Source organism: Plecotus auritus (genome assembly GCF_963455305.1).
Source record: "Plecotus auritus genome assembly, chromosome: 11".
NCBI classification, from domain to species: domain Eukaryota; kingdom Metazoa; phylum Chordata; class Mammalia; order Chiroptera; family Vespertilionidae; genus Plecotus; species Plecotus auritus.
The window spans coordinates 24,605,619-24,623,093 of record NC_137777.1 but is presented as its reverse complement, the minus strand read 5'-3'; positions in this window follow the sequence as shown (position 1 = coordinate 24,623,093).

The following is a 17,475-nucleotide window of genomic DNA, read 5'->3' as shown; positions in this document are numbered from 1 at the left end:
TTAGTTTAAAAGCAATTAATAAAATATATATTTTTAAATTCTCAGTTTAGATTTCTAATAGAATAATCCATAGATACAATTCATGTAAACAATAGCTCATTGGAACCCTTAACATTTTTTATTTTTTAATTAAATTAAATTATTTTTTTAGTATAGTAAGTTTCATTACTGCTTTAACAGTCACAAGGCATTTTATCATCTTGCTATGACATAATTTACTTGACTGATTCTCTATCCATGTGATCTTAAGTACTTTTAATTATTTTTGCTCACGGTATTCTGGCATTCAGTATTATGAAACCAATAGCTAACAACATTTTGATTTATCCTTCCAATATGAAAATACACTTTTTCTTCCTAGATTCTTGTATGATCTGTTCTTTACTGTTTAATCTCAGGAGTTTTCTCAGTCAATCTGTCTATACTTTCTTTTTCCTTGTAAGTCACAGGTCAGTTTGATATTCAAATTCAGGTCTTTCTCCACATCAGGGAAGCTTTGTTAGTATTCTATCTTATTTGAATTCTCTCCTTGTCCACTCCTGGGATATCAATTACTTTTGTTTGTAGCACCTATTCAGTCCTCCATGTATCTTATTCCCTTTGATCCTTTTTACTGCATCCTAGAGCCATCCCAAGCTCATCCACAAAAACATAGATATAATTTTCTGAAAAATAGATATTGTTTTACTTTCTACTGGCTCTAAAACAGTTTTTAATTTTTCTGTGAATTCCTCTTAAATTTTACAATTTTACTCTATATTGCTGGATATATGGCCAATTAAAATTATATGTGTGTTGCACAGTTTTTTACAAATATGAAGTTTGCTAGAATTTTTTTAACCTAATAAAAGATGGTCACCATTTAATTGGCCTTTTATTTCATGTGTATGGAGTATAATTATCCTTATCTATAGAATTCAGGTGTATCCTGATTTTGCCTACTCCATTCAAAATCAGTTTGTTCAGATCTGCTCAAGGTCTGAAGTTAGACCCCACTTTACACGGACACGTAATGCTGCCACATGGGCATGGATGCAGCTAGAAGACATGAGACTCCTGGGTCTGAGACTAAGTACTTTCCACTCCCACCAATAACAGTAGTCAGAGTATTAGCATGTTACCAGTTCTCCTAACCTCACTTCCTATGGAAAAATATGAATAGGGCCAGGTGCTATGGACTGAATGTGTCTCTTCAAAATTCACGTATTGAAGCCCTAACCCCCAATGTGATGACACTTTGGGATGAGGCCACTGGGAAGTAATTCAGTTTATTTATTTTTTATTTTATTTTACATATTTAAAAAAATTGGAATCCTCGACATTCTTATTTTATTTTTTAAATTTATTTATTGATTAAGGTATTACATATGTGTCCTTATCCCCCCATTAACCCCCCTGTTGTCTGTGTCCATTGGTTAGGCTTATATACATGCATACAAGTCCTTTGGTTGATCTCTCCTCCTTACCCCCACCCTCCCCTACCTTCCCTCTGAGGTTTGACAGTCTGATCGCTGCTTCTCTGTCTCTGGATCTGTTTTGGTTCATCAGTTTATGTTGTTCATTATATTCCATAAATGAGTGAGATCATGTGGTATTTATCTTTCTCTGACTGGCTTATTTCACTTAGCATAATGCTCTTCAGTTCCATCCATGGTGTTGCAAATGGTAAGAATTCCTTTTTTTTTTTTTTTACCACAGCATAGTATTCCATTGTATAGATGTACCACAGTTTTTTAATCCACTTATCTGCTGATGGGCACTTAGGCTGTTTCCAAATCTTAGCTATGGTGAATTGTGCTGCTATGAACATAGGGGTGCATATATTTTTTCTGATTGGTGTTTCTAGCTTCTTGGGATATATTCCTAGAAGTGGGATTACTGGGTCAAATGGGAGTTCCATTTTTAGTTTTTTGAGGAAACTCCATACTGTTCTCCACAGTGGCTGCACCAGTCTGCATTTAAAAAAGAGTATAAAGAGGTTACATTACATTGCCAAAGGGACTGTGCATGTATGCTTAAGGATTTTGAGATGGAGAGATTATCCTGGATTATCTGGGTATGCCACGGTAATCATACACACACTGTTCTCCTACTTCCTGATTTTTAAGTAGGATGTTCTTGTCACCTGGAGGCTCCTGTTTCCTCAGCCTCTGCCTGATGACCTGGTCCCTGTGCCTCTACACAGATCACATGCTCTTTTCTGCCAGCACTTCCCCACTCCCAGGCAGAGGTAACCCCACTGTCATCCATGCTCCCGAAGTGGATTGGGGTACCTCTCTGGAGAACTCACTTTAGGTCACCCTATCTCATATTTGCTTATACACAGCTTGTTTCCTTCAGAGTCATACATAAATGAGATAGGATGGACCACAGTGAGCCAAGGCAGGGTTTTATTTATTTACTAGAGGCCCGGTGCACCAAATTCATTGCCGGGGGGGGGGGTTGGGGGGGGCTCCCTCAGCCCGGCTTGCAATGACGCCAGCATCCCACGCCCCAGCTGGCCTCTGGTCAGAGGCCCACTCACCTGCCCTCCCTCCCTCCATGTGCCCTGGCCAGGCTCTGGCCAGAGGCCTGCCCGCCTGCCCTCCCTCCCTCCATGGGCCGGGGCGTGCAAGATGCTGGGGCTTGTTGCTGGGGCAATGCCGCCAACGTCCAGCACCCTGGCCACTATGGGTGCCACCATCTTTGTGATGGAGTGATGGTTAATTTGCATATTACCCTTTTATTAGATAGGATTGTGCCATCCCAATAGTGTCTAGCACCATTTCGCTTTTGCTTAGCAACAAACCATCCCCAAAGTTTGGTGGCTTAAAACAGCACACCTTTTCTTTAGTTCCTGGTTCTGTGGGTTTCTGGGAGGCGCCTTTGGTTTAGGCCAGGGCAGGTGATCTTTGCTGGGCTCTTACAGGTGCCAGTGGAGCAGGCAGGCAGCCAGGTTGGTGGCTGGTTGAACTAGGATAGCATCCCTGACATGCCTGGCTGTTGGCAGTCTAAACAGAGCCCCCTTGAATTCCCTTTGTGGGTGGTCCTCCAGGACCCAGCCTCTGCCAGTTTGTTAGTCTCTAGACTGGAGACAGGCATACTTGGGTGGAATCCGTTTGATTACTTATGAGGTTTATGAACACCGGTCACATCGTCTTCTTGTGCCTTGCTTTCTTTATCTGCGAAATGGGTAGAACAATACTTAGAAACACTGACTTCCCAATCAGCCTCTGTCACTTACTCTCTGTGAGTTTGAGCAAATGAGCTCACCTCTTTGTGCCTTTGTTTCCTTATCGCATGGTGACATACTTAGCATACTTACCACTTCGGGTGGTTGTAAGGATCACGTGAGTCCATACACAAGAAGCACTAGAACGGTGCCTGGCACATGATGGACACTGTGTTAACATTTGCATGAGATAAATTTCAGCTCCCATGAGTCTAACAACAACCTGGCTGTCTTAGCATGTGAGGTGGCTGCCTCAGCTCTACGTGAACTTCTTAAGGTGAAGTTCACAAGTTTAGGACAGGGAGGGCTCGCAAGCTTGCCTTTTACTTCCTCACACCCCTCTCAGGACCTGGTTCTCTCCCGGATCTTCTGTGAGGAATGTCAAAAGCTTTCATGCGTGTAGGAGATGCCCTTTGATCCCTGCTAAGAGGAATTAAGAGAGGAGTACAGCCCAGCGATGTTAAAGCAGAGTGGGTTAGGGTGTCACATTAAGGCTGTTCTGATTTCTCTGGTCTATAAAAAACCCCACATAAACTATAAAATAAAATATTTACATTTCTACATACCTAGAAGTACCGGGTGGATAGAGCGAAGTGATTTGGTAAATTTCCAAATCCACGAGGCTCCAGGGATTCTGCTTTTGCTTCACCTGATACAAAGCGAAGCTTGACAGATTTCACGGAAAGCACATTTTTCTGCGTAAATTATTCTTAGTTGGGGAGGGATGCTGGAAGAGCTTAAATACAGGCTGCTGTGGCTCTTTGAGTGAATAGTCACACAAGCTTTTGATAACCAGAGCAGAGGGAAAATTTATATATATATATATATATATATATATATATATATATATATGATTTATTTTTCTGTTTATACAAAAAGGAATTTTAAAGTCATGCAACTTATAAAAATTTCTACTTGCAGCTGGTTAGTTTTCTGAGCCACCACGAAGATAGAGCTAACACCCTGCCAGGGTTTAATCAGACCCTGATAGCTGCAGCTCAGAAAAGGGGAAGAGGGGTCTGATTTAATAAGCTGACAGATAAGTCAAACACCCACAAATGGCAATTTACAGCTGCAAAGGGCAGTGTTTTAAAATCGCCCTGGTGAATTATATGTTTCTGAAAAAGTAACTATGTCTCTGAAAAATTATGTTCTCTGGTCACGCTTTAGACAATATTTTTCTGGCCGACTCGCCTCGCTCAGGTTATAAATAACACAGTCCTTTCTACTTTTCTTTTCCTAGATTATCTAGTTGCCACTGGCTCCAGTCTCTGGGCTGTAGTTGAACTGCATCTGTTGGGCTGCAAGTGCACTGTCCTTCCTCCTCACTGCCACCTCCGGGAGACCTCGTGGGGTGTGGCTTTCAGCTGCCCCCGTGGCAGCTGAATGGCTTTGGGGATCTTCTCTTCCGATCCAGTTCCCGTCTCTCTCCCCTACCTACGCTGTAGACCACCACGTTGAAAGGAAAGCATGGCTATTTCGTATTCATTCATTCACCACATTGTCAGGTTTTTCACTGTGGGCCTACTACGTGGAGAGCGTGATGCTGGGAGGCAGGCTGTGGCACACACAGGTATGCACCACAAAGGCCACCGGTTGGGGCACCTGGGACTGCTATCCCTGGCTGTGCATCTCCCTGGAAGACCTTTGTGTAAGTTATACAGAGGAGCTCTCTCGGCTAGTGAAGGGCCCTGGTTAGGAGCACTGGAGACCCATGGGAGAAAGCTCTCTCCTTCCCACCCCCTCCAGGTTCAAGCTCTAGTGGCATTTATGGTCCAGCTTGATTTCCACGGCCTTGTATTGCCCACTAATTGTTTCTGATGTACCTATTTGGTCCCCTTAAAGGTGGTAGGAGTTATTTTTGAGAGTCTTCCTCTTCCCTTTAATTCCTTGTATGGGTGGTATGGGACACTTAGAACTTAATAAGCACTCCAACAGTCAATTGGTGAATATGGAACTGGACTGGACATATCCAAAAACTTAGAAATAAAAGGGTTCAGATACCAAGAGAAACTCTTAGAGATGGTCATGTGCACAACTCTTAGCATGCATCAGGCACGGACCTGCGTACTTTCTAGTCATTCACTGATAGAATCTTTACAACTCAATAAGGCGGGTACCACCATTCTTATTTTATAGCTGGGAAAACCGAACTGTGGAGGGTAAATGCCCTGGTCAAGATCATACATCTAGTTAAGTTTTGAATTCATGGTACTTCAACTCAGGTTTATGCTTCCACCATGATACTTTATCGCCTTATTTCTGGAGTCCAAAAGTGCCAGTCAAATGGGGTTGCCTATCTAGTATAGTGCAGTTTTTATGTGATTCATTTCCCAATTTCCTCATCCTTTCCAGTTCTAAAGCCTACATGCTTGGGCTTCCATTTAGCTGTCTTTCATTTCCAGCCCCTCCCTTAGTTTGGATATCATATTGAAAAGATTGGATCCAACGTGTCTATTTCTTGTGGAAGCAAAACTGTAAATCTTTTGGCATTTGTTACTTATCATTGCTCTGCATTAAATTACAATTTTGGATTTAAATTTCAGAAAGTGCATCTCAGTACCAAGAATTTCATGTGGAAATGGACAAGGGTGGGAAGTAACTGATACCCCTTCTTATTTTCCTTTAATGGAGAAAGATGTGTAAAAACATTCAGGGTCCAGGGACGTAGTCCTGGCCTGTTCTCAGGCTTTGGAGGAGATTGTGGAATGCCATACTTGTGCTGATGCTGAGGACCAGAGCTCACACATGCCTCCTTAAATCTAGACTGGTAGCCCCAGACTTTTCCCTCAATCACCACCTGATCACATTCTCCATCTACAGCGGCCACAGCCATCCTTCTCCGCTGCACCGAGTGCACCCCTGCTGGGGAGACCCGAGGAGAAGCCATGGACAATGTCTGAGTAGAAGCACTACCATATGCTCTCATTTCTCAGTCAAGGCCCTTAGGTCAGCACAGCTGTCCTTATAAATCAAGTTAAAGTAGCATGGACGAGGGAAACGAAAATGACTAATTGGATGGAAATATGGGTAAAAGATAAAAACAGGTGTGTTGGTCTGTTTGGGCTGCCATAAAAAAAGTACCACAGACTAGGTGGCCTAAACAATGGAAATTTATTTCTCACAGTTCAGGAGGGTAGGAAGTTCACGACCAAGGTGCCAGCAAGGTAGGTTTAACTCAAGGTAGGTTTAACTCTTCTCGTGGCCTGTACGTTGCTACCATCTCTCTGTGTTCACCTGACATCTTGTTTGTATGAACAGAAAGAGTCATCTTTCCACTGACTCTTTCTTGTAAGTACACTAACCCTATCAGATCAGGACCCCACCCTTGTGGTGGTATCATTTAACCTTAATTACTTTCTTAGCTGCCTCATCTCAAATTCAGCCATGGGCTTCAACATATGAACTTTGGGGGGACATAAACATTTAGTCCATAATATAGAACATTCACAAGAAGATTAATACGTATAGCCAGAAAACATGTAATCACAATGATAGTAATAATTAACATTAATTTGGAGCTTACTGTATTCAAGCATTGTGCTCACACTTGATATCTATTCATTCATGGAATTCTTTTAAAAATATTTTTACTGATTTCAGAGAGAGGAAAGGAGTGGGAAAGAGAGAGATGGAAACATCAATGATGAGAGAGAATCATTGCTTGGCCACCTCCCGCACACCGCCCCCCCCCCCGCCCCCCCCCCCCCCCCCCCCCGCCAGCCACTGTTGGATTGAGCTCACAGCCTGAGCATGTGCCTTGACTAGGAATTGAACTGTGACCTCCTGGTTCATAGGTCAATGCTCAACCGCTAAGCCACACCAGTGGGCTCATGGAATTCTTATAAGAGCTCTTATAGGTAGTTCCCATCATTATTGCATTTAATAGGAGAGGAGCTTGATACATAGAGAAGTTAGGTGACTTGGCCTGGGTCACACAGCTAGGAAGTGGCAGCGCCAGAATTCAAGCTTGAGATCTGGCCCCTGAGCCTGCACTCTTGACAACACTCTAAGATGCTCAGCCTTATTCATGGGAACAAACTAGGACAATACACTGATTTTTAGCCGTTGGATTGATAAAAATTTAAAAATCTGATATAGCTAGTGCTGGTAATAATGTGGAGAAAATGGCATTTTTACACACCTTTGATGCAAGTGGAAACTTTTGAAGGTCATTTTGACAATACCTATCCAAATTAAATACCTGTGTGTTTATACTTTGAGCCAGCAATTCTGCTTCTGGGAATTTACTTTATAGATATAGTTACAAACTTATGCCAGGATAGCAGTGCCAGGGTATTCACTGCAGCATTGTTTGGATTAGCCAAAAACCTGGCGTCAATGTGTCAATCAATGGGGCAGAGTTTACAGAAATTGTGATAATTTGATGGAATGTGGGTCTGTGAGCACTGGTATGGATATGTCACAAATATATGCTGATATGTTGTAGTCGTTTGCTATAGCTGCCATACAAAATACTGCTGACTGGGCAGCTAAAACAACAGCAATGTGTCTTTTTTCACAGTTCTGGAGGCTGGAAGTCCAAGATCAAGGTGCTGGCAGGGTTGGTTTCCTCTGAGGCCTCTCTCCTTGACTTGCAGATGGCCACCCTTCACTGGCTGTCCCTCTGTTCAAGCATGCCCCTGTTGTCCTTTATGTGTTTAAATTCCATGTTTTTTTTTTTAATAAGGACCCCAGTCCGATTGGATTAGGGCTCACCCCAACAAGCTTGTCTTCACCTAATCACCTGTTTGATGGCCCTATCTCCAAATACAGTCACATTCAGAGTTTCTGGCTTGATCCATGGTAGGAGGCATATTGATGTTTCTCTCTCTCCCTCTCCCTCTCTCTAAAAAAAAATCAATAAAAATAATTTTTAGAAAAAGTAAAGAAAGATGGGTAACCTATGATTAGTATAATCTTTTGTGTGTAATTTAAAAAGATATGTAAAGGCTGGAACATACATTGAAAATTTGTCTATGAAGCTCTCCAAGGAACTTTCTTTTTTCTTTATTGATTAAGGTATTACATATGTGTCCTTATCCCCCCTTGCCCCCCCCGCCCCGCCCCTCCGCTCATGCCCTCACCCCCCTGGTGTCTGTGTCCATTGGTTAGGCTTATATGCATGCATACAAGTCCTTCGGTTGATCTCTTCCCCTTACCCCCACCCTACCCTGCCTTCCCTCTGAGGTTTGAGCATCTGATGGATGCTTCTCCAAGGAACTTTTATTTTTTTTTATTTTTTATTTTTTTGTCTTTTTAATTTCTTTATTGATTAAGGTATTACATATGTGTCCTTATTCCCCCATTACCCCCCACCTTCCATTCATGCCCCCACCCCCCTGTTGTCTGTGTCCATTGGTTAGGCTTATATGCATGCATATAAGTCCTTTGGTTGATCTCTCCCCCTTACCCCCACCCTACCCTGCCTTCCCTCTGAGGTTTGAGCATCTGATCAATGCTTCTCCAAGGAACTTTTAAACAAACTTTACTTTAGAGGTGAAAGACTGGATGAGCCTGGAGTGTGGCTGAGGGTACATTCCTAGCTTACTTCTCTGTATTTAGTGTTCTAATCGTGTGGAAGCATTGCTTTTTACGTTATTGTTCAAAGGTCGGCAAGGGCTACCTAGATAGTGGGGTTATTTTAACTTTTGTCTTCAATTTTTTTATGGAAGCACTTTATAAATATTATTAAAATAAAAATATTCTAAAAAAAAAAAAAAAGCAAGAAGAAAACAGGGAAAATGGGCAGCACCTATACGGAGAAATTCTCTGGTTTATGGGTAACTTTTTCTTGTTTTCAGTGTGTTGTATTGATTGGTTTTGAAAAAAACTTCTATAAAGTTTCATACCTAATGGTCCCTTCCCCATTTTTCTGGTAATTTTGATTTATAAAGTTTTCTTGAAGATGAACCTGTCTTGAGCTTTCTCTTGCCTGAAAATAGTCCAAAAATAGAAAAGGACTTCTGGCTATCTACATTCCATTGATCTGATTTAGAAATTAAACATAGAAAATTATTATTATTTAAAAAATATTTTTATTGATTTCAGAGAGGAAGGGAGAGGGAGGGAGAGATAGAAATATCGATGATGAAGGAGAATAATCAATTGGCTGCCTCCTGCATGCCCCTACTGGGGATTCAGCCCTCAACGCAGTTATGTGCCCTGACCGGGAATCGAACTATGACCTCTTGGTTCATAGGTCGATGTTCAACCACTGAGCAACACCGGCCAGACAAAACATAGCAAATTATTAATCACTGCCCACCTTCTGTTACCAGGAAGCTCCTGGGTCATCTTCTCAGATCATCAGTCTGTTCATGAAATGTCAAAGTGAATTTCACTCTTATTTCTTACATCGCCGATGGCTTCTTTCTTTTTTCTTTTTGTAGATTTAAGAAACAAAGGAGACAGGTGTGTAATGCACGGAGATGGTTTGCAGAGGGCATCTCTGGGGCTGTGTGGCCTCATTCTTTTTTATCAGTTGCCAGCCCCGATAAGCTTTAGTGTCATCCTGTGTTTCTCTTTCATTTATTTTATTCTCTATATTCTCATGGTAAGACATTAAAATATATAGAAATGTAAAACAGAAAGTGAAACTCTATATAATTTCTCATTCCAGAAATGAAAGTTTGGGGCATTAATCTTCCAAGTATTTTTACTGTGATATAAAGGGGTACACCCCACACTGAATCTTAAGGTAAAGGGAAAAATCAAAGAGATTTGATTTTCTGTTTGTTTACATTTTCCATATTTTTGTTCATCATGGGTTTTTTGCATTACTTTGATTTTTAGAACATTACATCGAAATATTATTTATCTTGATTACTGAACTTTTGGGCACCCCTCTTAGTTTTGCAACTGAGATGAATTCTGTTGTTCTTCTATCTCAGCCATCTCGCCCTAGCCCTGGCCTAGGAATATATACATTATTATTATTATTATTATTATTATTATTATTATTTTAATATATTTATTGATTTTTTACAGAGAGGAAGGAAGAGGGATAGAGATAGAAACATCGATGAGAGAGAAACATCGATGAGCTGCCTCCTGTCCCCCCCCCCCCCCCACTGGGGATGTGCCCGCAACCAAGGTACATGCCCTTGACCAGAATCGAACCTGGGACCCTTCAGTCTGCAGGCTGACGCTCTATCCACTAAGTCAAACCGGTTAGGGCTATACATTATTATTAAAAAGCTTTTCTGGGTCTTGTTTTACAAAATAAAAAAGCCACACTATAATAAGAGGAGTTTACACATCTACAGTACTTACTATATAATTCTACACAATCTTTGTGCTTTCCATGTGTTAACTCAGTTCTCATAATAGCCCAGTGAGGTAGGTACTGCTTATATCATTTCCATTTTGCAGATGGAAAAGCTGAGGCATAGAGCATTAATGTGCCCAAGGCCACAGAGTCGGTAAGTCGCTGAGCTGGGGGTTGGACTTACGCAGTTGAGGTCCCAGCATGTCTGCCCTAACCTCCCATGCACTTCTCTCTCTCTTTGCACACTCTGTCCTGTCATGTATATTTTTTTCTTACTCTACCATAGGCACCTTTCAATGTCAATATGAAAGACTGTACCGCACCTTTGAATCCCCAATATAAATAGTAAAGAAAAAAATCAACCCCAAGCATCTCTCAGCAGCACCTGACCTCCCCTCTCTTTTAGCTGGTGGCCTCCCCCTGCACCTGCCCTTTAGCTCTCGAGACCAAGTGGACTTTTTAAAAAATATATATTAATTTTATTGATTTTTTACAGAGAGGAAGGGAGAGGGATAGAGAGTTAGAAACATCGATGAGAGAGAAACATAGATCAGCTGCCTCCTGCATACCCTCCACTGGGGATGTGCCCGCAACCAAGGTACATGCCCTTGACCAGAATCAAACCTGGGACCCTTCAGTCCACAGGCTGACGCTCTATCTACTGAGCCAAACCAGCTAGGGCCCAAGTGGACTTTTGACCATTGTGACAGTGGCTTCTCCTCTTTCATGCCAACGCTCTTATTTTGAAGATGATTGACTTGAACCAGCAATCTGGCTGCTGTGTGTGCATGGCAAGCCACCTCCTTACGCTCAGGGAAACATTTGGAGCACAGATTGCAAAGCACCTGAATTTGAAATGTTTATTTCTTGGCTGGCTTTTATTTTCTTCCAACTATCAAAGGAACTCCGGCTGAAGTTGACGCATTAATCACTTGTCTGATTTCATTTCTTAAAACCTGGTTATTTTTAAAGGATAAGTCACACGATTTATTGCCCTTTGTGATTTAGAAACCTGTGCAGAATGCAGAGTGGCGCCTGCCCCTCGGTTGGCAGAGTCCTGAGATGCTTTTTCTTTTGCTGTTGGTGATAATCCAATGCTTACGGTTCTTTCAGCTAAAATGCACGTTCATTATTAATATAGTTCATGTACTTGGAACCAGTTAATTCAGGCACTGGTTATTGCTAGCAAAACGCAATATGGTCGGTGTCCCTAGGTAAGTGGGCTAAGAGGAATGTCCTGACCCATTCTGATTATTTTGCAATATGCTTCCTTTCCATTTGTGGGCAGTTAGCAAATCCTGCTAACAAGGCCACTCATTCAATCCCTCGATGGCTCAGTTCCATGATCAAAGTCTGCACTTCCATCATGACTTTGCAACGTGGAACATTCATCACAAAGGGTGTATGTGTGTGTGTGTGTGGGGGGGTGTGTGTGTGCGCACGTGCATGCGCGCGCGTCTTCAAATCTTTTATCACTTTCTATGGTTTGAGTAGATAGCAGACCAAGCAGGGTCAAGTCCCTTTAAGCACCAGGGGGTAAGAACAGAGCTTGAGTGCTTTGTGTGTATCACCATGTGAGGGTGGTCAGGATAGATGTGGTGGGTAAGGAAGGTGTTGTTATGGGCTGAATTATGTTCCCTACCAATTAATATGTGGAAGTCCTAACCCCCAGCACCTCAGAAAGTGACTGTATTTGGAGACAGGGTCCTTAAATGGTAATTAAATTGAAACGAGGAGATCATGGCCATTGTCCTTGTAAGAGGAGGTCAGAACACAGGCACACAGAGAGGGAAGACGATGGGAAGACGCAGGGAGAAGACGGCCATCTGCAAGCCCAGGGGAAGGGCCTCAGAAGAAACCAACCCTGCCAGCATCTTGATCTCAGATGCCTCGTCTCAAGACGAAGTTCATTTTGTTGCGTAAGCCGCCCAGTCAGTAGCACCTTGTTATGGCAACCCTAGGAATCTAATTCAGGTGGAGCGGGTAAAACAGGGTGGACCTTTGAAATGAGTTACATACATTTTTGGTAAGGTGGTCAAGTTAAAGAGCTCCTTGATTTTACTGCCCCTATAATTTGCCTACCTGGAAATAGATTTCCTGTCCTTGAATTGTTGTGATTCCCCTGTGTTATACTGAAGTAGCTTTTGTCGTCTAAATGGACCAAGTGTACGAAGTGGTTGGAAAATCCAATGAGTCACCTCTGGGGAATGGGACGGGCTGTGGAGCACCGAGGAGCGAAGCTGCCCTCCTAGGGCTGCTGCTGAAGGCGGGCACCACGCCTCTCTGAGTGGAGGGAAGAGAACCAGCACTCTCACATCATAAGCATAGTGCTAGGAGCCTCATGTACATGGTCTCCTTTCATTTTTACCACACACTTGCATGATGTGTCATATTCCCCCTATTTATAGGTGAGAAAGCTGAGGGAGGACATGGTGATTATAAGAACTTATGACATAAGCAGATCTGCCTGTGTCCAAACTCCATATTGTTTTTTATGACACCATCATGCCTCTAATTTCTTTCCCTTAATGTTGTTGCTTTGGGCCCTATGATGGCTAATTTTATGGGCCTACTTGTTTAGTCGAATGCCAGTCTAGAAGTTGCTGTGAAGGTATATTTTAGAAGTGATTAATATTGATAATCAGTAGGCTTTTTAATACAGATAACTCTCTATTTACTCTCTTCAATCAGTTGAAGGCCTTAGAACCAAGATTGAGGTTTCCCTAAGAAGGATCAATTTTGCCTCAAGACTGTAACACAGAAACCTGCCTGAGTTTCCAGCCTGCTGGCTTGCTTTGCAGATTTCAGACTCAAGACTGCAACATCAACTCTTACCTGAATTTCCAGCTTGCTGGCCTGCCCTACAGATTTTGGACTTGCTAGCCCTCACAATTGTGGTAGTCAGTTCCTTAAAATCAATTAAACTAACTCCCTCCCTCCCTCCCTCCCTCCCTCCCTCCTTCCCTCCTTTCCTTCCTTCTTCTATTGTTTTTCTGCCACCTCAGTAGAACCCTGACTAGTACAGTACCGTACTTAAAGTACCGTAGTTAAAGTTGAGTCTTCAGCTTAGAAGGTAGGAAGTCTCATTATTGCATTAGAGTAAATTAGCTGCTATAACAAAAACCCCCAAATCTCAGTGGGTTGACACAGTAAAAAAATTTATTTCCCACATATCATGATCCAGCAGAGTGTTGGCAGGTTGGCCTTCTTTATGGTCATTAGGGAGCCAAACTTCTACCCAGTGGCTCCACCTTCTTCCAAGGGTCCTGGGGTTCACCCTGGAGCTTCTGCGTCTGGCTGGGAGAGGAGGGAACTGAATGTGGAGGCTCGCACGAGAACTGTTAGAGGTCAGGCCTGCAGACAACATACATTTTCTCCCATATTCCACTTCTCAGAGCTCCGCCACATGGTAGTTCCTAGCTGCAAGGACACAGGGACATGTAGTCTTCCTGGGAGAGCCCAGAAAGCAGAGGAGAAACACGTATATCGGAGAGTACTGGCTTTTTCTGTCACACCCTACAACTGCCCACATGGTTGCAGACATGATAAAAGGAACAGTAGAAAAAAATCAACAGAATTAATGGATGTTTTTGAATGGGAACACAGAATATCTCTATATGGCTATTATTTTTAAAGTTAACCTGTAGATTTATAATTTTAATGTACAGATACATAATTCCAATAGAAATAACTAAAGTATCTTTACTATGGAAATTCACAAAATTAAAAAAAATTCATTTGGAAAAATAATGGAGCATACAGCCAGAGATCTTTGAGTAAGAAGAGCAGTTAGGGTGGGAAATCTGTTTCCACCAGATGTTAGAGAAGGTTATAAAATATTACAACGGATATACCACTTAACACCAATTGGTAATGGCCAATGCTGGTGACCTTCTAGAAAAATGAGTAAGCTCACACTTTGTTGGTGGCATTTTCATTGTCTGTATCTATTCCAGGAGCCATAAAAATGTTCCTACTCTTTGACCCAGAAATATTGACCCTCGGACTTTATTTTAAGGAAAGAATTCAGCTTTATAAAAAACTATAACTATGTAAGGATATATTCATTGCATTATTACTCTTAATAGGGGAAATTGGTGCTAAGTTTACAAATGCCTAGCAATTATCTTTAGTGAGAGTCCTTGTCTTTTTCTAAATACCCAATGTCTCACCAGCCACCGGCAGGTAAAGTAAGATCAGAAAAATAGAATTTTGTTTTAAATCGACGAGGAAAAGCGGAGGCAAAACAGGCCTGTAACTGAATCCCTGCTCACCACCATGGGATCACACTGTCTTTGTAGATCTAAACATAAGTTTCCTTTTCTCTCCCCAGTCTGGGAAGTATACGATGGTCATTATTAAGACAATATTCCTAACACAAAAGAGCCTCAATCCTGCTTGCCTTTGGTGGTTCTCATGGGGGAACAGGAGAAAAAACAGATGAAAGTAAAACCCAGCCTCACTAAGGTTTGCCACTGGCAACAGAGGAGGTCCAGGGAGGAACCAGGCGACGATCTGATCAATCTGTGCGGCGATTTGTGCTTGTACAGAAGACCCTGACAGGGCAGGATGCTCTGGCTTCTTCTTGTAAGTCAGGACATCTGTTGATTTACCCTTTGTCCTAAGATGTGTGAGGTGGAATGCTGGGCCCTTTGCTGGGAGCATAATGGGCTGTGGGCTCTGTTCTCCCCTCCTCCTCACTTCTTGATGGATCAGGAGCTGGTGTGCAGAAGCTAGTTGGGGAGGGTGCCAGTGCATTTGGACACCCCTGGGCCAGTAGGACGTGGGAAGTAGTAAATCCACTGGGTGGTGATATTGAGCAAAAGGGGCCACGTGTGTGTGTGTGTGTGTGTGTGTGTGTGTGTGTGTACGCATGTGTGTGTGTGTGTGTGTGTGTATGGGGGGGGCAGAGTTGTCCCACCTGAGGTCCTTGTCTCGCTGATGACAAGGCTACCTTTTCTTCAGCCCTCTACGGAGTGACCACATAACTTCTAAGTTTTTTCTGTGGAGTCACCCCAGCAGCCTGGCTATCCAATGTAATTTTCTAAAAAGGTTTCTCTGTCTAAGACACAAGAGGGAACAAATCGACCAAGAGAAATGGCAGTGGAGACAGAAATCATAACAGCAAACACAATAATTACAGGATTGCCAAAGACACAATAACAACTCTTTCCCAATGCCTCCCACTGTCCTGGCTGCGCTCCCGGGGCCCCGAGGCCTGAGCTCATGACTTACTGTGGTCCCCGAACTAAGTGCGGGGCTGCTCCTCCGCGGTGGTTCCGAGAGCCTTGCCCGAAGTCTGGGCACCCACCCCCCACGGTGGCGGTGGGAGCTTTAAATAAACACAGCCAAAGGGAAGAGCGAGGCAAAGAAAAAGCCTGTGTCCTCACACAGCACACAACAAGGCTCCTTGTGGCTCAGCCCGGGGAGCTCCCCTTCCAGCTGTCCCAAACATTTTCTCTTCCAAGAAAGCACTTTACAAATGATACGCCGGACAACAGGGACAGCTTTGAGTCACCAACCGCACAGTGAGCCGGAGGTTTGGGAAAGTCCCTTGATGTTGGGTCGAGGCAGGCGGCAACTGAAGGCTGGGACACGGTGTTCCTGTGGTCTCCAGGTGTGATCCAGATGCTGGCTTTCTCTTCTCTTCTTAGGAGAGTGCTGGCGTGGGCTGTGGTCAGCCCGGCCAGCCCAGGCTCTGTGTGGATTTCTTAGCTTTGCCACGTTTGCTGCTGGGCATTCTTTATTCTTCCCCTTCTTCTTTCCCATCTGTGCTCTCTCTTTCTCTCTCCTTCCATTTTATTTTCATTTATTGAGCACTTATGATGCATATAATACTGTGCTGGACATTTAGGAGACGGCAAAGGAGTAAAAAGCATGCTTTCACTTTCCAAGGAGCTGAGAGCCCGGGATTGGAGACTGCCACCTAGACTAGGAGTAGAGAGTCCTTAGTTCCAGAACTTGTCTGTCACAGATCAGTAGGATGACCTTGGGCAAGTCACCGATCACTGTCTGAATTTAGTTTCCCCATCTGTAGATTGGGGGTGGGGAGGAATTGTGTCATAGACGGTTATTCTGTCTTTTCCTAGACTTTGTTGAGTTTTTATAGCGAGTGCTAAATAAGTTGTTTATTTACTTGGTGAAGAAAGATGGCATTGCAGAGTTATTGGAGAAAGTTTTATGGAGGAGATAGGACTTGAGTTAAGCCTCAAAGAATGCATAGGGAATTTCAGCAAAGAGAAAACACACAAATCCAAAAGACTAGAGGCGTCTGGGCAGAGAAAGTCCTGAAAAAGTTCTGGGGTTGAACGAGTGCAGGAGGAATTGAAAAGAAGGGGCAGGAGAGGCAAGTATTGTGAAAACAGGTCTTGAATATGAGAGAGAAACCAAATGGTTTTCGTTTTTAAGCACAGACAACCTCACTAATGGTGGTATTATTGTTAGAACTAGAAGACAATAAAAGGAGTTGGTCTGATGAGGGAGATGCTGATTTACGGTTCAAATGTGTTGAATTTGAGATGGAAATAGGACATCTGTTGGAAATTTCCAGTATGTATAGCTCACCTTTAGGAGAAAGGTCATGAATGACCTTCAAAGACTGGGGAATTGCTTGGTTAGGGGTTCATGTTGAAGTGATGAGGCAGGATGAGCTTTGAAAATAATGTACGAGAAAGGAAGAGCAGAGGGTTAAGGAATGAAATCTGGGGACTACACACTCTTCAAGGAGAAGTCAATGAAGGAGAAAGAGAAAGTCGGAGACAGCGAGCATGAGGAGGGACCTGGTTTCCAGGCAGATGGGAAGGTATCTAGTACTTCCAAAAAATGAAGGAGACGTGAGAAAATGCTGCTGGGGTGGCGAACAGATGGTCCCCATTGCACTTTGCTGATTTCGTTATTAGTTCTCTTTTATGGAAACGTCAAATGGGACTAGCGAAGTTTGATGGAATTAGTTTCTCTAAGGGTCTCTTTGCTTGTTCATTTATTTTTAAAAGAA